The sequence below is a fragment of the Bos javanicus genome, chromosome 26 (genome assembly GCF_032452875.1).
Source record: "Bos javanicus breed banteng chromosome 26, ARS-OSU_banteng_1.0, whole genome shotgun sequence".
In the NCBI taxonomy this organism is placed as follows: Eukaryota; Metazoa; Chordata; class Mammalia; order Artiodactyla; family Bovidae; genus Bos; species Bos javanicus.
In genome coordinates, this window is record NC_083893.1 from 29,527,681 (window position 1) to 29,547,530 (window position 19,850).

Sequence of the window (19,850 nt, forward strand, 5' to 3'; positions counted from 1 at the left end):
GGTGACAAATGCATCACAAATATGTGTCACAGCAATAATCCCCACGACTCTCTTAAGTCTAGAGCAGAGAGAACTAGGAGCAAATGCATTAGTCACAACACAGTTGGCCAAAGTCAGCCATTAACATCAGTGCATAGACTGCTTTAATTAAATCTTAAGTGTAGAATATTAAATTAAAAATGTTGATTTTCCCATTTGTCCTTTAACTCCATATACTTTATCATTTCACAATAGGAGTCCACTTAGGTCATGTTTCTATAATTAATCCAAAACAGAGATGAATTAATTACCTTTCACAACAGAAGTCAAAGCAGAATGTGATTCATTAATACATTTTTATCTTCCTCAACTCAATTTACTGAATACCATTCCTTCCTATAGACAGAATTTCAACTTTAGCTACAATAGTTTGCAAGCAGCAGACTAACACTGAAATGGATAATTTGCTGAATTATCAAATTTTTCTGTTGAATCAAAATTTGCTGAAAGTAACTCAAATTGTCCAGCAACTAGAATACGGTTTTAAAAGTAAATCTGGAGAGGAAGCTTGACTATTCTGTACCTTTGTCAAGTAGCACTTAAATCAGATAATCTAAACGCCAAACACAGCAGGGGCTTCTCTTTGTTTATCTGCAAAGGCAAAGTCTCCTGTCACTGGTGACTGGAATCCCTGTGAAGCATGGTACATTTACCATCTACTGTATAGTTTTGTCACCTTCACTTTTTCTGGGGATCTATTTTTTTAGGGACAAGAAAAAAGTAAATCTCCTTAACTGAGTCAAAATGCATTGAGCGAGGGAGGCTCTCAGCATGATAAAAGTCCACCAGGCCACTTTTCATTTCTCCTAGCACCCACTTTATTTTTATCCTAAGTTTCCACGTTAGGAAGAAATATGTCCACCTAAAAATAAATCCTAGCACAGAAACATACAATTTACCTGAAATCCCAGCCAATAGACACTGGAGCAAAAGTTAATGAAATAGACTGTCAGTTGCTGTTGCTGTTGTTCAGTTAATAACTTTGTCCAACTCTTTGGGACCCCAGGAACTGCAATGCACCAGGCTTCCCTGTCCTTCACTATCTGCCAGAGTTTGCTCAAACTCATAACCATTTAGTCAGTGATACCATCCAACCATCTCATCCTCTGTCATCCCCTTCTCCTCTTGACCCCAGTAATCCAAGCTAAATGAAAGAAAATTATTTATTACTCAGCCTGCCAACTCTCAGGCATTGGTAGCCAGAGTGAATAACTGAAACAAATATCTACAGTGATGTAAGAAATGAGAGAAAATCCTGGAGAAAAGTTCAGGGAAAGGGTGCTACCACACCAATTATGAGAAAATATTAATGGCTAGCCTTTATCGGGTGTTAAATAAATAGGCACTTGCTAATTAGTGTACATTCATACTTAATTCTTGTAATAAACAGAGATGCTCAGTAACATGATTCCCTTTTGACATATGAGTAAACTGAAGCTTAGAGAGTTTAAGGAACTTGATTAGGTGGCAAGTAAGTCACACGTGTCTAAATACAAGCGCAATCATTATGACTGTTAACCATGATATGTAGAGTATGAGTCCATCTGATCCTCATTTTCAAACCATACTCATTTAAGTAATTTGGGTATGGTGAGAAAGGGGCAGAGGCGTGGGGTAGGAGAGGGAGAGAAAGAGAAGAAACCGGGTAAGTGTTCAGCGAAAGGACTGCTCCCTGCTGTCCTGCTCAGTGGCCGTGTGTCAGGAGAAGGCACCTGGCAGTGCTCTTCCCTTCTTTGCAGTAGGAACACCAAAGATGCAACTCTAGATCAGTGTTCAAAGATTTAACTTTTCTTCAAAAACAGTCCCTAAAATTAAGCCATTTCAGTGGATTCTAAAACAACTAAATAAATAAAGCCATCAATCCCAACCTGAGAAGAAAATTGGCCCACGTTGAAGTAATTAAAGAAGGCATGTTGGTCTCTATCAGAGTGTCTTCCTAAGGTGTGTTTCCAAAAGCAGTTTGCTTTATTTTTAAAACTGAAGTATAGCTATTTATAATCAACCTTTAATGGTTATTAAAGGGAAAAGGGAGAAGGGTGAGAGGGCTAAATTAGGAGTATGGGATTAATAGATACATACTACTTTACATAAAACAGATAAGGAACAAAGATGTACTGTATGATACAAGCAACAGTATTCAATATCCTTTAATGGAAAATAATCCAAAAGCAGTTTTAACCTTCATGCACACACCAACTGGAGAGCTTACCTTCCCAGTGAACAGCAGCTCCTCTCTGCTTCCAGGCCCTGCACATGCTCTTCTATTTCAGAAGTGACAGGCTCTTCTCAGGTGTTGCTTTAGTTTGGGTCCCCCCAGAAACAGATCCTGAAGAGAGAATAAACTAGTGAACATAGTTGTTTAGGAGGTGACCCCAGAAAACACAAAGTGAGAACTAGAAAAATGAGGCAACGAAGGGAGCAGGCTGATAAAAGGTGACTCTTCAAACAAGTTCCCACCATAAGTAACTGGTGGTAAATTCCAGAGAAAAGCACTGGAGCCAAAGTAAAAATTATTTTTTCAGAGTCATCTCACAAGGGGTGAAGGGGTTAAGAAGTCACCTATACACTAACACTTTAAGAACAATTTGCCAAAAATAATTACCTGAAGATTGAAATGGTGGTTACCAGGAAACTGGAATGACAGTTACCAGGAGGATGAAAAGGTATTTACCAGGGATTTCAGGAAGGTAGACATGGGCAATATTAATCAATAAGCATAAAGTTTCAGTTGAGTAATAGAATAAGTTTTAGACATCTGTCATACAAAATTGTACATATAGTCAACAGTAGCATATTATGCACTTAAAATTTAAGAGAATAATTTTCAGGTTAAGCAATTTTACCATAATAAAATAAAAATAAACTGAATTACCTGGACAACTTTGTAAAAAAATGAAATTACCATATATGTGAGGATCTACTTCTGGACCCTTAATTCAATTCCATGGATCTATATATGTTCATGCCTAAGCCAATAACTCATTCTCTTGATTACTATAGCTTTATATTAAGACTAGAAATTAAGTAGTTTTAAGTTCTCTTGTTTTCTCCTTTTTACAAATTATTTAGCAATTCAAAGTCCTGTTTGTTTCTAATATAAACACTTTAGAAACAGTTTCTAACTTCCAGCAATAAAGCTACTTGGATTTTAATTGGAATTACATTGACTCATTAGGTCAACTTGGGAAGAACTGACATCAGAAGCATCATCTTCGAGTTCATGAAGATGGTATATTCCTTCATTTATTGAGCTCTTTGTAAATTTATATATATATATATATACATACATATATATACACACACACATACATATATATTATGACATTAAGAAAGTATCCATCAAAGTTTTTTAATCAGAAAAGGGGAGTATGTACTATTGAACGCTTTTTTTCAAGAAGATAACCACATGATTTTTTTCCTTAGCTCTACTTATAAGGGGTATTTTATGAATACTATTTGTATTTTGATACTGAGCAAACCATGCACTCATTGAATAAATCTCTACTGATCATGGTTTGCTATTTTCTTACGTGCTGTAGGATTCTGTTTGTGCTGTGTGTGTGTTCAGTCATGTCTGACTCTTCATGACCCTTTGGACTATAGACTTCCAGGCTCCTCTGTCCATATGATTTTTCAGGCAAGAAAACTGGAATGGGTTGCCATTTCCTCCTCCAGAGGATCTTCCTGACCCAGGAACTGAACCTGCATTTCCTGTGTCTCCTGCATTGCAGGCAGATTCTTTACCTGCTGAGCCACCGAGGAAGCTCAAAGATCCTGTTGCTAATATTCTATTTAGTACTTTTGTATCAATATTCATAAATAACATTGGTTTACAGGGTTTTTTTACTCTACTTATTAAATTTTCTTTTAGATAAATTCTTGTTCAAATCACAAGGCAAAATGTAAACCAGCCACTTTCCCTTTTCACCAGTATTATTTTATCCTTACAAATAATTTTTACCCCTTCCCATTTATCCCCATGCCTCACAAAAGTTTGCACATCTCTGGGTTATTACAGAAGCTATTATGAACAGAAGTGATCAAAACCCATTTCCTGAGAATCAGAAAGCTTGATTTAAAGATAAATTATCTTGGTGAGCAACCCAAGAGACCTTGGATAATTACAAAGTCTGATATTCTTTCTGTTTCTGTGTCCAGATTCCTGGGCAGGAGATTTATTGGTCCAGCTTTGGTCAGAAAGCCATGGTATCTATCCCTGGACCAATCAGGTGTGGTCAGAGGGCAGGTTCATGATGACTATTTAGAAGACATATTTATGAAGTGGCCTTTACCTTCTGAAAAGTCTTTTCGAAGGAACGAAATGACTTTGCCCAAAGAAAGGCAAACTGATAGTCAAATACAACAGTAAGCCTATTAAAACTACATAAAAAGGGAAGGCTCTACATCATTTATATTGAATTGAATGTGCTTCCTGAATGTGCGTAGTCAAACAAAGTGTCATCCTACAAGGACTTCAGGCAAAAAAAATTAACAGTTTATTCGTGCACTCAGTACTGGGTACAGACCTTGGGAAGATGAGATTTAGCATTACTTACACAAAGCACACCAGTAGTGCCACAGCAAGCAGATCATATGAGGGGCAGGGTGAGTTTCTTTCCGGAGACATACACTAGATAATATACCAACAAAAAATTTCAAGCCACCAAACGATATGCAAAGAAGAGATCTCAAGTATTTGTAAAATACATGATCGTATTCTTTACCAGCTGAGCTACCAGGGAACCCCACTCAGCACCCCATAAATGCTATACCAGCAATGAGCCAGGAGTGAGGACACAGTTACCCCACCTTTGTTTTTCTCTGCTTAAAAACAGCCCAAATAAAAAGGAAGTTTTGAAGATATACAGAGAGGAACATTCTGTCTATAAGGCAATGGAAGTTTATAATTCTTCCTATTCGAAAATCTGATACTTGTTGACCAAGGTGAAGAAAGTAATATAAGCTGGGCTCACGAATTTATATAACTAAATGCCATCATTTAAACTTTGTGAAAAGTAAAAATTACGAGGCATATTTGAAAGGCACAATAACTGAAATCTGATTAACTAAATGTTAAAGGAAAATACTCCACAGAGAGCACCTTATTTAGTGAATTCATTATGAAAATTCTATATTAGCATATTTATTGTTAGGTTGTAAACAATGGTCCCAGACTGGCTGAAAACAGCCTTTTATTAAAGAGTAAGGCAAATTTCCCCTTTCATACTTGTCTAAATTATTGTTTCTGAAATTTAATTTCCTACATTCTTTTCTCACATTTGTCCAATACGTAACAGTTCAGCAGCACATTCTCAGGCAAACTTTACATGACTTTTCACCTCTTTCATGGGTTTTAAAAAATGAGGCTTTAAAAAGATTTGCTGACTTGCCAAAGGTAGATCAAGTAACTAATCTGAACTGCACAAATTCTAAATCAGTGAAGTCTAAATAGGTATGACTTTCTTTGTTTTTGTTTTATCCCTGAGAGACATGTATTCCCTTAAGGCAAAAATTACAAAGGAGAAAAAGAAAAGAAAAAAATATTTTCACTTTGGATTAATTCTCTAAACTCTTAAAGACTAACTTATGAAGGAACAGGGGGAAAAAGCAGTGGGGCTGGGGAAGGGTATGGAGTCCATCCCTGTTAATTTTGCTAAACTCAAATGCAATGGAAAATTTATTACTTCTTTTGTTGTTTTTGTTCTTCTAATTTGAAAAGAGTTATGTATGTGTGCATATTTATTATATTTTTTCACTTGAGTAGACCAATGACTTTTTTTTCAAGTTTATCTAGCAAGAGCAGATAATTGACACCAAATTGGTCTTTTGAAGTTGCACCCGGAATCTTCTCTCCTTCAACTGCTCCTGCAGAAGGATGATTTTGGAGGCAATTAGATTCACTGTCTGCATAAACCAATGTATTTAGCTGCTGGCTCTGCAGGCCCAATTAACTCTTCTAACAACATGGGTAAAATGAGGTTATGATTATGTTTGTAGCCAATTAGAATTGTTTTGATTAAACACTCCCTCCGATATCTTATTTAAAGAAAGAAAACATGGCACTGAAGTGTATTTCATGGGATGGGAGAGGATACCTAGGGCGGGGTGGGGGTGGAAGTGGAGAAGAAAATTACCTAGGTTATGATATGAAATGTATGACCTCTCATTTATGTGAGAAGTCTTATTTGCACAATTTAAAAAAAAATATTGTGTTTAACACACTTCGAAGACATCTTTAATATGACCATCAGTATTGTTACTACTGTATTATGAAAACAGTATTATCAATGTCAGACAAAATAGTAAAAGTTGAAGGAGTACAGAGCTGAAGAACCAGCAGACCTGTATCTTAATGTCAGCTCCAACCCTAGGGAGTCACTATCTTTCTGAACCTACTTTTCCCTGTCTGAAAAGAGAAACAATACTCATTTTGTTACTGCCTCTGAGAATACAACAAAATATAAGACAAAATTGCTGTTCTCAAAGAGCTTGTAATACATTTGGAAAAAACAAAGTAATTCATGTAAAAGATAAAAATAACCACTTGTTAGGAACTATTCCTGGAGAAGGCAAAGGCACCTCACTCCAGTACTCTTGCCTGGAAAATCCCATGGATGGAGGAGCCTGGTAGGCTGTAGTCCACGGGGTTGCTAAGAGTCAGACATGACTGAGTGACTTCACTTTCACTTTTCACTTTCATGCATTGGAGAAGGAAATGGCAACCCACTCCAGTGTTCTTGCCTCGAGAACCTCAGGGACGGGGGAGCCTGGTGGGCTGCCGTCTATGGGGTCACACAGAGTCTGACACGACTGAAGCAACTTAGCAGCAGCAGCAGCAGGAACTGTTCCAAAAGCCGTATCATATGGCTGAGCTTCATAACAATCCAAAGAGGTAGGCATTATCATTGTTTCTATTTTACACACAAGAAAACTGAGGCATAGAGTGATTCAGAAATATTAGAAGACCTCTCTGTGGTTAACAGCAAGGTTTCAAACCCAGTCAACCTCAGAGCATGTACACTTAGCTACTGTAGCATATAATAACAAAGAATCCTATGTGTTCATAGAAGAGAAAGACAGATAATTAATCAGGAAGATAATACACAAACAATAGTTAATTGGAGTGATGAAGACAGTTCCAATTATAAGAATATGATGAGCCAAACCTTAAAATATTAGGAGTATTTGGATGGATGGAAGAGAAAATGATAGAAGAAAAGTGAGAAAACTCAGCACGAAGATGGCAGCAGATGTGGGAGGACAGTGGGGAAGAACCCAGATGAACAGCAGTGAAAGGTAAGGATGGGGAGGTCAATGGTGGAGAATTTTGACTACAGAGTTTAAATCCTTCCAACTTCACCAAACTGACAAATGTTTGCCTGACCCTCTATAGGCTAATCTCTGTAGTTGAGCTTTGCTGCTTGCAGAAAGCAGCATTTAAAGAGCAAGCAAAAATTCCAGCTGTTCTAAGAGCCCAATCATAGCCCCAGCTGGCCTACTGGGAGCCTTTGAACTAATTAGGCAAAACTGCCTTCAACAGAAGAGCCTGTGGCTTGGTGAGCAGACCATGTGCATGCATGCTAAATTGCTTCAGCCTTGTCTTACTCTTTGCAACCCTATGAACTGTAGCCCACCAGGTTCTCTGTCCATGGGGTTCTTCAGGCAAGAATACTGGAGTTGGCTGCCATGCCCTCCCTCCAGGGTATCTTCCCAACCCAGGGATCGAACCTGCATCTCTTATGTCTCCTGCATTGGCAGGTAGGTTCTTTACCACTGTGCCACCTGGGAAGCCTTGAGCAGAGCAAACCTTTCTATAATTTAGAGGAGGCCCCTGGGTAGATGCAGCTCCAAGTGTGGAGCTTGGCTAATCAACCCAGACTGATCCCAGTTCCAACCACCTCTAAAAGCAGGAGCACGCAAACTTCTTAAAAGTGTACCTACCAGCCCCATTCCCAAGACAGCCACATTTGCTGGAATCACCCTTCAAATTTACATAAGTTTATACAAGCACAAAGATCATTACTTAATTACTATAAGTAATTACCTAAAAGGTGACAATAATCACTCTCTTATGCTGTTTCAGGGGGAAGTTGGTAAATGTAAAATAACCACATGATACATAATATGCCAAAATTCAGTTATTCCTCATATGGTAATCAGTATTAAAGGTTGTGTTTATTTCAGAAAAATACACAACTATGTTTTTAGTTTACACTGAAATAAAATTAGAATCCATATGGTAATTGAGGCATATCGTTAATAGATTATAAAACAGAGATTCAAATGTTTACATCTAATGTTCCTAATCCCATGGAAGAAATAGTTTATACTAGAATTTTTTACCAGCTAAAATATAGTCATTATCTTAATGAAACTGGATGTTTTTATTTTTTAAGTATGAAATTCTACATAGAATTTGATTAGTCAAGTGTATTTATTGCAATAAGGCTTCCCTGGTGGCTCAGACAGTACAGAATCTGCCTGCATTGTGGGAGACCTGGGTTCAATCCCTAGGTTGGAAAGATCCCCTGGAGGAGGGCATGGCAACCCACTCCACTGTTCTTGCCTGTAGAGTCCACATGGACAGAGGAGCCTTGGTGGGCTATAGTCCATGAGGTCGCAAAGAGTCAAACATGACTGAGCCACTAAGCACATACACATTTATGGCAATATGATTTAAATAAGCACAAGGGAACTTAGGGGATGAGGGATGTGTCCTAAAACTGAATTGTGGTGATAGCTGCAAAACTGTATACATTTAATAAAATTCATTGAACTCTGCACATACTCTTTTTACTGTGTAAGGGCTTCCCAGGGGGCACTAGTGGTAAAGAATCTACCTGTCAACACAGAAGATATGAGAAGCGGGTTTGATCCCTGGGTCGGGAAGATCCCCTGGAGGAGAAAAAGGCAACTGTCTCCAGTATCTTTTCCTGGGAAATTCCACAGACAGAGAAAACTGGCAGGGACTGGCCATGGGGTCACAAAGAGCTGGACATGACTGAGCATCCCAGCAAGTTCTTACATAGTCTTTTCACTGTATGTTAGCTTAGTAACGGAGAAGGCAATGGCGCCCCACTCCAGTACTCTTGCCTGGAAAACCCCATGGACTGAGGAACCTGGAAGGCTGAAGTCCATGGGGTCGCTACGAGTCGGACATGACTGAGCGACTTCACTTTCCCTTTTCACTTTCTTGGGAAATGGCAACCCACTCCAGTGTTCTTGCCTGGAGAATCCCAGGGATGGGGGAGCCTGGTGGTCTGCCGTCTGTGGGGTTGCACAGAGTCGGACACAACTGAAGTGACTTAGCAGTAGCAGCAGCAGCCTCGTAAAGCTTTTTTTTTAAGATTAAAATTGCTGGATTTTGGTGAATACATTACAAATTCTTTTCATTTACTTCTCATACTTCAAAATTTTCCTATTTTTACAATAGCACATATTACCTACATAATTGAAAAATAATTTCAAGACAGGTTAGTTTAACATACACATTTATCTACCACACATTCCGTGCTTAGCATCATGATAGAATCTAGAGCTGTACAAAATGAAAAATAGCATGTTGTCTCTTTCTTAGGAAGCTTACAATGGAGTGAGAGTAGGAAACAATGCAAAAACTACTTATCTATGGCAGAATGAAATTACCTTCCAATCAAGTTGCAAATAACAGGTGTTGGTCGCTGAAGGAAATAATTAAAGCCTGGCCAAAGGGATGGGGCAAAGGAAGAGTGGTTGGCAAGAGAGTTTTAATGAGTCACCTGCAGGTTGATGCACATGGCCACATCCTTAATTGGAATAAACAAACGAGTATTCATTGGAAAGTAAGGTTAGTAGCAAAAGTAAGCATTCTCCATGCTTACTACACATATTTATCAGTTCAGTTCAGTCACTCAATCATGTCCGACTGTTTGCAACCCCATGGACCACAGCACGCCAGGCCTCCCTGTCCATCACCAACTCCTGGAGTCTACCCAAACTTATGTGCATTGAGTCGGTGATGCCATCCAACCATCTCATCCTCTGTCATCCCCTTCTCCTCCTGCCTTCAATCTTTCCCAGCATCAGGGTCTTTTCAAATGAGTCAGCTCTTTGCACCAGGTGGCCAAAACATTGAAGTTTCCGCTTCAGTATCAGTCCTTCCAATGAACACTCAGGACTAATCTCCTTCAGGATGGACTGGTTGGATCCCCTTGCAGTCCAAGGAACTCTCAAGAGTCTTCACCAACACATATTTATATCTGCTAGGAAATAAAATTAACTTTGAGGAGACAAAGATCTGAAAGCAAGTAGGCACCTGCCTCTTGAGAAATCTATATGCAGGTCAGGAAGCAACAGTTAGAACTGGACATGGAACAACAGACTGGTTCCAAATAGGAAAAGGAGTATGTCAAGGCTGTATATTGTCACCCTGCTTATTTAACTTATATGCAGATTAATTCATGAGAAATGCTGGGCTGGAAGAAGCTGGAATCAAGATTGCTGGGAGAAATATCAATAACCTCAATATGCAGATGACACCATCTTTATGGCAAAAAGTGAAGACGAACTAAAAAGCCTCTTGAAGAAAGTGGAAGTGGAGAGTGAAAAAGTTGGCTTAAAGCTCAACATTCAGAAAATGAAGATCATGGCATCTGGTCCCTTCACTTCAAGGGAAATAGATGGGGAAACAGTGGAAACAGTGTCAGACTTTATTTTTGGGGGCTCCAAAATCACTGCAGATGGTGACTGCAGCCATGAAATTAAAAGACGCTTACTGTTTGGAAGGAGAGTTATGACCAACCTAGATAGCATATTCAAAAGCAGAGACATTACTTTGCCAACAAAGGTTCGTCTAGTCAAGGCTATGGTTTTTCCGGTGGTCATGTATGGATGTGAGAGTTGGACTGTGAAGAAAGCTGAGCACTGAAGAATTGATGCTTTTGAACTGTGTTGTTGGAGAAGACTCTTGAGAGTCCCTTGGACTGCAAGGAGATGCAACCAGTCCATTCTGAAGGAGATCAGTCCTGAGTGTTCATTGGATGGACTGATGCTGAAGCTGAAACTCCAGTACTTTGGCCACCTCATGCAAAGCGTTGACTCATTGGAAAAGACTCTGATGCTGGGAGGGATTGGGGGCAGGGGGAGAAGGGGACGACAGAGGATGAGATGGCTGGATGGCATCACTGACTCGATGGACATGAGTTTGAGTGAATTCTGGGAGTTGGTGATGGACAGGGAGGCCTGGCGTGCTACAGTTCACGGAGTCACAAAGAGTTGGACAGGACTGAGTGACTGAACTGAACTGAGGCATAAAGAGGAAGAATGGACAGAGGAAAGAAAGTTTACTATCCTATGGGAAAGCAAAAATTACATCAGCTTGCACTTTATCATTGAAAAAGAAAAAAAAATAAAATAAAAACAAGACTTGTTTCAAAAAATAGCTGTTTCTCTAACTAGAGTGAATGAGGTGGGGTACTGACCTCCCTACATTGCAGGAAGGAGTAAAGAGCCTCCTTTCTTAAAGCAGTTACCTATACAGAGATAGGAGAATGGAAGCTAGTCATGCCCAGATTATTCTTTACACATTTACCAATCATACTTATTATTCCACCTCTCTTGGACTGCAGTCAGTAAAATGGTGGGGGAAAGTTAGCACCTATACCAAATGAGCTCTTTCCAGCAACAGAATCATCAGCAATACTCTGTCATCACAAGTGGTACATAAAATCATGTGTTACACTGCTAAAAATGTGGATTCCCAATCCAAACACTTTGGATTCTGAGAGAGACTCATGATCTGTATTTAAAATAGGCATGCAGTCCCCCTCCAACCCCAGTCTGCAGAACTTATTGCAGTAGGTCTGTAGACCACACTATTAAAACACAATAGCATCTTAGAGGTTTATGTGTAGGAAGCTAACAAAATAATGAACACTGATACATAAAATCATATTAATTATTTATTGTTACTGGTACTATCAATCACTAAATTAAGATTCTAGCTGCATACTAGTTTCAAGAATAATAATATATATAGAAGAAATTTTCTTCTTTTGATTTGATGCAAAGAAAAATATAAGGGAGATAGTGAATATACATGGTACTTAATAATTTCTAATGATTTCTCAGTGATCTAAAATCCATTTCCTTAGCTCATTCCCAAAATTGTATTTGTCAGGAGAACTGGCCAAAAAGAAGTATCCATCCCATCAGAGATGACTATAAGGCCTTACAATACCACCTCTTGTCCCAGGTTTCTTAAATAAATAATATTTTGCCTCTCCCCAGTCTGTCAGCTGTAGGTAAACAACTTCACCCTTCCCTATTCGTGCTTAGCCAGACATTCATTCTGAAGAGGTTGGGAGGATGTGGTTTCCAACAAGGACCACACGCTTTGATAGCCACCTGTATTTCTTTTTGCAAAGGCTTCCCTGAGAATCTTTTCTGGACAGGTTGGCATTTCAAATTCCATGATTTGACTGCTTTGATTAATTGTGGTATCATTTTCTCCATAAACCAAGTAGGGAAAGGTTCGTCTCATTTTAAGAGTGGCCTGTCATGCTCAGGAGAAATTAGCTTGCCCCAAGTGAAAGGCCTTGACACCATTAGCCAGTTCAGATACCACAGGTCATTTTATTAAAGTGGCAGATTTTGGAGGTGCTCTTTAAATTTATCATTTATGATAAGTTATTATTTGAAGAAAAAGAGATGGGCCATGTTCTGGCAGAGCTCAACCAGGCTGTGGCTCTGTTGGTCAGTCTTTCTGAGTTTTTCTGTGATCAGATTCACCCTTATTCATCCATGTTTCCATCCAACACCATTACAATCGCCTGTGCTCAGCCTGACTCACTGCAGAGAAAGTGCACCCTGGGGAAATCTCATCTTGACTTTGATGGCTATATTTAATCTCAGAGCCCAGGGAGAAAATAAAGCAGAGAAGGATCATGAGGAGCTGCCTGAAAGATGGGCATCACCTGAATGTCCTGTGAAAAACTTTTTTGCAACAATTTTAATTCAAAAATTGTTATAATGATAGCAGTATTAGTACTCTGATAACTACAGTTTGGGGTGTGCACTATATGTCAAGCATGGTAGCATGTTATATCCTATTTAAAATCTCTTAATAACTTTGTGGAATGATATTAATGTTACTCTACATTACCTTCTTACAGGTGAAGAAAACTGAGGCTCACAGTGATAAAATTATTTGAGACCATATGGCAATGGTGCTAAGAACCAAGATTGCCTGAATCTAAAGCCCACCCTGGTGTGTGTTAATGTATCCTTACATCAATCCACCAGTGCAAGATTAATAGGGTCCAGGAAACTTGTGTCAGAAAACCTGGGTTCTTGTTGAATGACCATCCCATTACCTGCACCAAGAGTTCACTGGTCCAAAAACATTCCTGTATATTTTACATGAACCTGAACTCCAGGAGATGGTGATGGACAGGGAGGCCTGTCATGCTGTGATTCATGGGGTCACAAAGAGTCGGACACGACTGAGCGACTGAACTGAACTGAAGATTCTTTTGAGTAACATCAAAATGTCGGGTTGGCATTTTGATGACCATTCCATTTTACAAACAAAGAAATTGAGATTAAGAAGGAAAATAATTTAGGTCTTAGCTTAGCTGGTAATTAGCAGAGCCAGACCCAACACTCATACCTTTTGCTCTAAATGCTTGTTCCACCATACATTAGAAAAATAGGAATATAGAAAAGAGACACATTAAAGACAGTATGTTGGAGAAAGCAGAAAATACTGACCCCTTTCTCTGAGTCATTTCTTTTTCTAACTCAAATATCGATAAGAAAATATTTGGACCTTTCAAGAGCATGAACATTTGTGCATGCATGCACACAGCTGTGTGAATGTGATAGGTGGGAGATGTGGATGAGCCTCATGGTCCTGCCCAGACCCAAGTCATGGCATGTGGGTGCAGAGACAGAGAAGCTTCATGTATTCAGAATGGGGATCAGCCATCTCCCTCTTCATGTCATCTATTTTGGCAGCACTGGAACAGAGTGACCTGACTTGGGAAGGGAGGAAGGGGAAGAAGTAGTCAGAAATAAAGGGGCCTCATATAATTTACTCAGCCAAAGTTGTGAAAATCTGTTTTTGAGGGTTTTTTCCATTGAAAACCTTTAATAGAACAGACTTTATACTTTGGTAAATAGAATATACCATTTTTTTTCTCACTACAGAGTACTGTTTTGACCAGGAGAGTAGTAAGTATGAATACAGGGATGCAAAGATGTCAGCCAAGTTAATTATATTTTTAACCCTTATCAAATTTCCTCAAGCAAACTGATTGCCAGAAAAGACCAGTGAGCCATATAGTTATCTTTTTAAATAACTTTTATTGGACTATAGTTGATTTACAATGGGTCATATAGTTATATTTTACCCTTCTAAAGGGGTCAATTTTTCAGAGTTTATGCTAGGCATATCATGTTACCCATCATTTCCAATAGAAATTTAGGGATCACAGTAGAGAAGAAAGACACCAAATATTCTTTTTTCTTGAAAACCAAACTGGAGCTGAGATGGGGAAAAAGAAACAAAATTTCAGCTTATCTTTGATGTGGCTAAGAACTGGAGTACAATGAAGGTCCAGGCAGAGAAAAATACTCAAGAGCTGCCTTTTTGCTCCCAACTAGGTTTGAATCTGAAGACTCAAGAGATGGATACTGTTAGGTAACTGAGGTGGGAAGACCAACCTTAGACAAACATCACAACTGGAACATCAGGCACAGAAAGTGTGATCTTTGCTGCTAACAAGTATACTGCAAGGCAGATTTATTTATTCAGCCAATTACATGCAGCTGCATGAATCTTAAGATTCAGAGCTAGAGATTAGCTAAGATGGAAGAGTAAAAAGCAACTCACCTCCTCTCATGAGCACACTCATGTCTGTTTTCAGAACCATCGATGAAAAAGACCAGAACCTGCCAGAAAATATATACAACTAAAGACATAAGGAACCACAATGAGATGGATAAGAGGATCAGACTTGTGATATAATGAAGTCCCATACCCCCCAGTGGGTAATTCACAAACTGGAGAATAATTATATTGCAGAGGTTTTCCCACAGGAGTAAGAGTTCTGAGTCCCACCTCAGGTTCCCCAGTCCAGGGGCCCTGCATCAGGAAGACAAGTCCTTAGACATTTGGCTTTAAAGGCCAGCAGGGCTTAATTTCAGAAACCCTATGAGTCTAGGAGAAACAGACTTCACTCTTAAATAGTGCACACAAAATCTCACACATACCGGGACCCAGGACAAAATCAAGAATTTGATAGACACCTGGGCCAGACTTACCTGCTGGTCTTGAGGACATTCTCTGGATTTTAGCTCTGTTTATATAGGCAATTTGAGAGCACAGAAGATCCCTAAAGAACTTATATATTGAACTAACCTATAGACAATCTAGCACAGAACTACTCTTAGACTGTGACATTCAATAGATTTAAGGTGCAGGGTGCCAACAAGTAGAATCTGCCTGCAATGCAGGAGATGTGGGTTCAATCCCTGGGTCAGAAAGATCCCGTGGAGAAGGAAATGGCAACCCCCTCCAATATTCTTTCCCAGGAAATGCCATGGACAGAGGAGCCTGGCAGGCTACAGTGCATGGGGTCGCAAAGAGTTGAACATGACTGAGCACACGTGTATATGCACACACTTGGCAACAAGTGGAGTTAGCTAGTTTTGAATGTTGGGTTGATTGCTGGCTGAATAAGCCAATTAACACTCTGTCAACTCCATCCTGTATAAGATGGCAAAAAAATAGGATCTATTTCATAGTGTTGCCATGAGGGGTAAATGTGATAATGCATTTATAATATTTAGCTAAGTTTTTGACATTTCAGTACTCCATAAATGTCTTATTATTGTTGTTATTGTTGTTTTCCTCTAACTTGTTATGACCTTACAATGAAAAGGAGTGGAAAACATCATCAACAGCAAACCAGTATCTACCCCAAGTTGCCCCAGCTGAACTCTGAGACCGTGGTCAGTTAAAAACCAAATACTCACATGATCCAGTAATCCAACTCCTGGTCATATATCTGGACAAAACTATAATTCAAAAGGAAATGTGCACCCCTATGTTCATAGCAGCACCATTCTCTACTGTCAAGACATGGAAACAACCTAAATGTCCATCAACAGATGAACAGATAAAGATTATGTGGTACATAAATATAATGGAACACTATTCATCCATGAAAAAGAATGAAATAATGCCATTTGCAGCAACTTGGATGGACCTAGAGATTATCAGACTAAGTGAAGTAAGTCAGAAAGAAAAAAACAACTATCATATGATATCACTTATATGTGGAATCTAAAATATTAAATATGACGAATGAACTTTTCTATGAAACAGAAATAGATTCATAGACATAGAGAATAGACTTGTGGTTGCCAAGGGGAAAGGGGATTAAGGGAGGGATGGATTGGGACTTTGGAATTAGTAGATGCAAACTATTATACATAGAATGGGTAAACAGGGTCCCATTGTATAGCACAGGGAACTACATTCAATATACTATGACAAATCATAATGGAAAAGAATATGAAAAATAATTATATATATATAACTGAATCACTTTGTACAGTAGAAATTAACAAATTGTAAGTCAACTATACTTCAATAAAATAAATTTGAAAAAATCAAATACTCAAAAGAGAGCCTAAACATATTTTGATGCATTAAAAATCTATAGAAATAGGGCAAAAATAGTATTTAAAATTTTGTAAAAAATAAAATAAAATAAAATTTTGTAACAAGAAATAAAGGTCACCTCCTGCTGAGCTCTCATTTCCTGCTGTGTGGAGGGGAAACTGTCCACATATAAGGCCCCTTAGTTAGCCAGAAAATGCATATTAAACTCTCCACCAACAGAAAACAACTGATTCTAGGGTCCCTGAACCCGCATACCCCTTAAGAGACCTTTGGAGGTAGAGGAGACTTGATGAGGATTCTCAGCAGGGAAGGCAAGGGGTCAATGCAGCATACAGAACAGGCAGTTGCAGACTTCCATGGACATGTCCTTGGTATCACAAAATTTCAATGTTCAAATATATACAAGCATGACAAATGAGGGATAACCAAATGACCCTTAGGATTATAATATGTGTGAATAAGCCATTGGAATAATTTCTGCAAATAAAGGGCCATATAACTGCTAATATTCCCACCTTTTTCTAGCAATAATAATGCATCATCTAGCCGAAACAGTTCCTTAAGTACCTTATGTTCTCTGCTGGAACCAAGTCATTAATCCCATTTATAAGCTAATGGGGAAGCCCTGAGTCCAAATTAAGGTCCTGAAGAAACGTACTGGAATTAATGACAAAGGGGAATCATTTTTCTCTACAGCTATAAGGTTGCTTTGCCAAAGAGCACTTTTTTGCTCCTGAACTTTACTTTGAATACTGAATAATCTACCCAGAAATAGTTAATACACTGACATCAATAGTTTCGAAAATGGTCAACCCAACATTGCTAGGACCACACAGCAACCCTGGTACTTTACTGCATCTCTTTCCTGCTGCTACTGCTAAGTCACTTCAGTCATGTCTGACTCTGTGCAACCCCATAGATGGCAGCCCACCAGGCTCCCCCGTCCCTGAGATTCTCAAGGCAAGAACACTGGAGTGGGTTGCCATTTCCTTCTCCAATGCATGAAAGTGAAAAGTGAAAGTGAAGTCACTCAGTCGTGTCTGACTCTTAGTGACCCCATGGACTGCAGCCTACCAGGCTCCTCCGCCCATGGGATTTTCCAGGCAAGAGTACTGGAGTGGGGTGCCATTGCCTTCTCTGGCATCTCTCTCCTAGAATATCCTTATTGCCATCAGCCTGCAAAAACCGAGTCAGCTTTTATAGAGTGCCAGTGAACCAGGACAGAGACCCCCACACCATGAGTGCTTGCCCTAAACTCTGCAAGGTGATGCAGTTTTAGTCTGTGACTGTCTCCACATGAGAAATAGAAGTACGTAACAGTCAAATGTTTTAGTGCACTCCAGGGTCAGACAGAGCTGGTTTATATTCCAGCTCTATGAGCATCTGAAGTTCCCAGGTCAGTTAACATCACTTAAGCTAGTTCTCCCTGTCTCTAAAGTAAATGACGTAAATGGGAAATGAAGTACTCTTAAGATTATTTGGACAATTGTTTATTAATATTAGTAGTGAATGACTATAAAGAAGGAAAGGAGAAAAAAGGGGATGAAGGAAGGGTGTGAGGAAGGAAGGAAGGGAAGAAGGAAGGCAAAAAGAGGACTTTGTGAAGAGCCATAGTTTTACTCAAGGGACCTATGAAACAGGTTAGAGGGCCCCTCCCCAGAGCCCAGGGTGCCTCTTCCCAGAATCTATCCTTGTTCTCTGTCACTGAAGGTTTCAAGAACAGGAAAGCTTCTAGGAGCCAGACCTGAGGTCCCTTAAAGGAGCAGTGACAGCTCTTGCTTTCCAATTCAAGTGGTGGGGTATGTGCTGTGAGCATGTTTAAACAAACAGAGGGAGATATCAGTCAGTCAGTTCAGTCATTCAGTTGTGTCCAACTCTTTGCAACCCCATGGACTGCAGCACCCCAGGCCTCCCTGTCGATCACCAACTCCCGAAGTTTACTCAGACTCATGTCCATTAAGTCAGTGATGCCATCCAACCATCTCATCCTCTTTCATCCCCGTCTCCTCCTACCTTCAATCTTTCCCAGCATCAGGGTCTTTTCCAGTGAGTCAGTTCTTCACATCAGGTGGCCAAAGGACTGGAGTTTCAGCTTCAGCATCAGTCCATCCAATGAATATTCAGGACTGATTTCCTTTAGGATGGACTGGTTGGATCTCTTTGCAGTCCAAGGGACTCTCAAGAGTCTTCTCCAACACCACAGTTCAAAAGCATCAATTCTTTGGTGTTTGGCTTTCCTTATAGTCCAAGTCTCACAACAAAGAGAGGGAGATATGAGTCTATCTTATTGTCGTGCTCCTGAGGGAACATCTCTGCAGAACCACTGCATTCTTACACTGCAGTTACAGTCCTAGTTATAGGGGGAGGTTACAACAAAGAGCTAACATAGTTGAGAGACAATCATTCACCATTCTGCCCACACGTAACCTCTGGGGGAAGCACTGCAGAATTCCTACTCAGCATCAATAGGCAACTGCATTTAGAGGCAGCTTCTCTCTTATTTTGTGCCCAAGATTTGACTGCAAGGGCCACACCTTATGCCCAGAGAGACTCTCAGATCTCAGGCTCCTTATACATAAGATATGGGCCTGAGCCCCTGCTTTGGAGACACATGCTTTGGTCTAAATAGAATGACCATGTGATTTATTGTTCAAGACAACACTTTGTTGAGAGTGAAAGAAAACACTGGTACTAATTACCAGAGAGACAAGAGGCATAAACTGGAACTGTCCTAAGCAAACAAGGATACAGGATCTTTCTAAATGTGAGATGGACTGCTGAGTCAGAGAGTGATTCAGGTTAGGTTTCACACCTTGGGAACCCTCTAAAGAAGCAAGAAGCCTCTCTACTAGTTAGCCTTCTCCCTCTGAAAAAATCTTAATCTTTTTTTCCCCTTTCAATAAATAAATAAAAAGAATTATAACATTTTAAAATAAAATATATTAAAACTATTAATAGAAAAGTAAGCAAAACAGAAAAGTACAGGAAAAGAGCAAAAAGATTACTGAAAATACTGTACGTGTAGTAGGGGGAAGGAGGGAATGTATAATTTGATGGCAATCATTTTTCCCACACTTTCATAGTTGAAGAATAAATAAATGAAAGGTTGGGTAGAAAGACAAAATAATTTTATTAAGAAAGA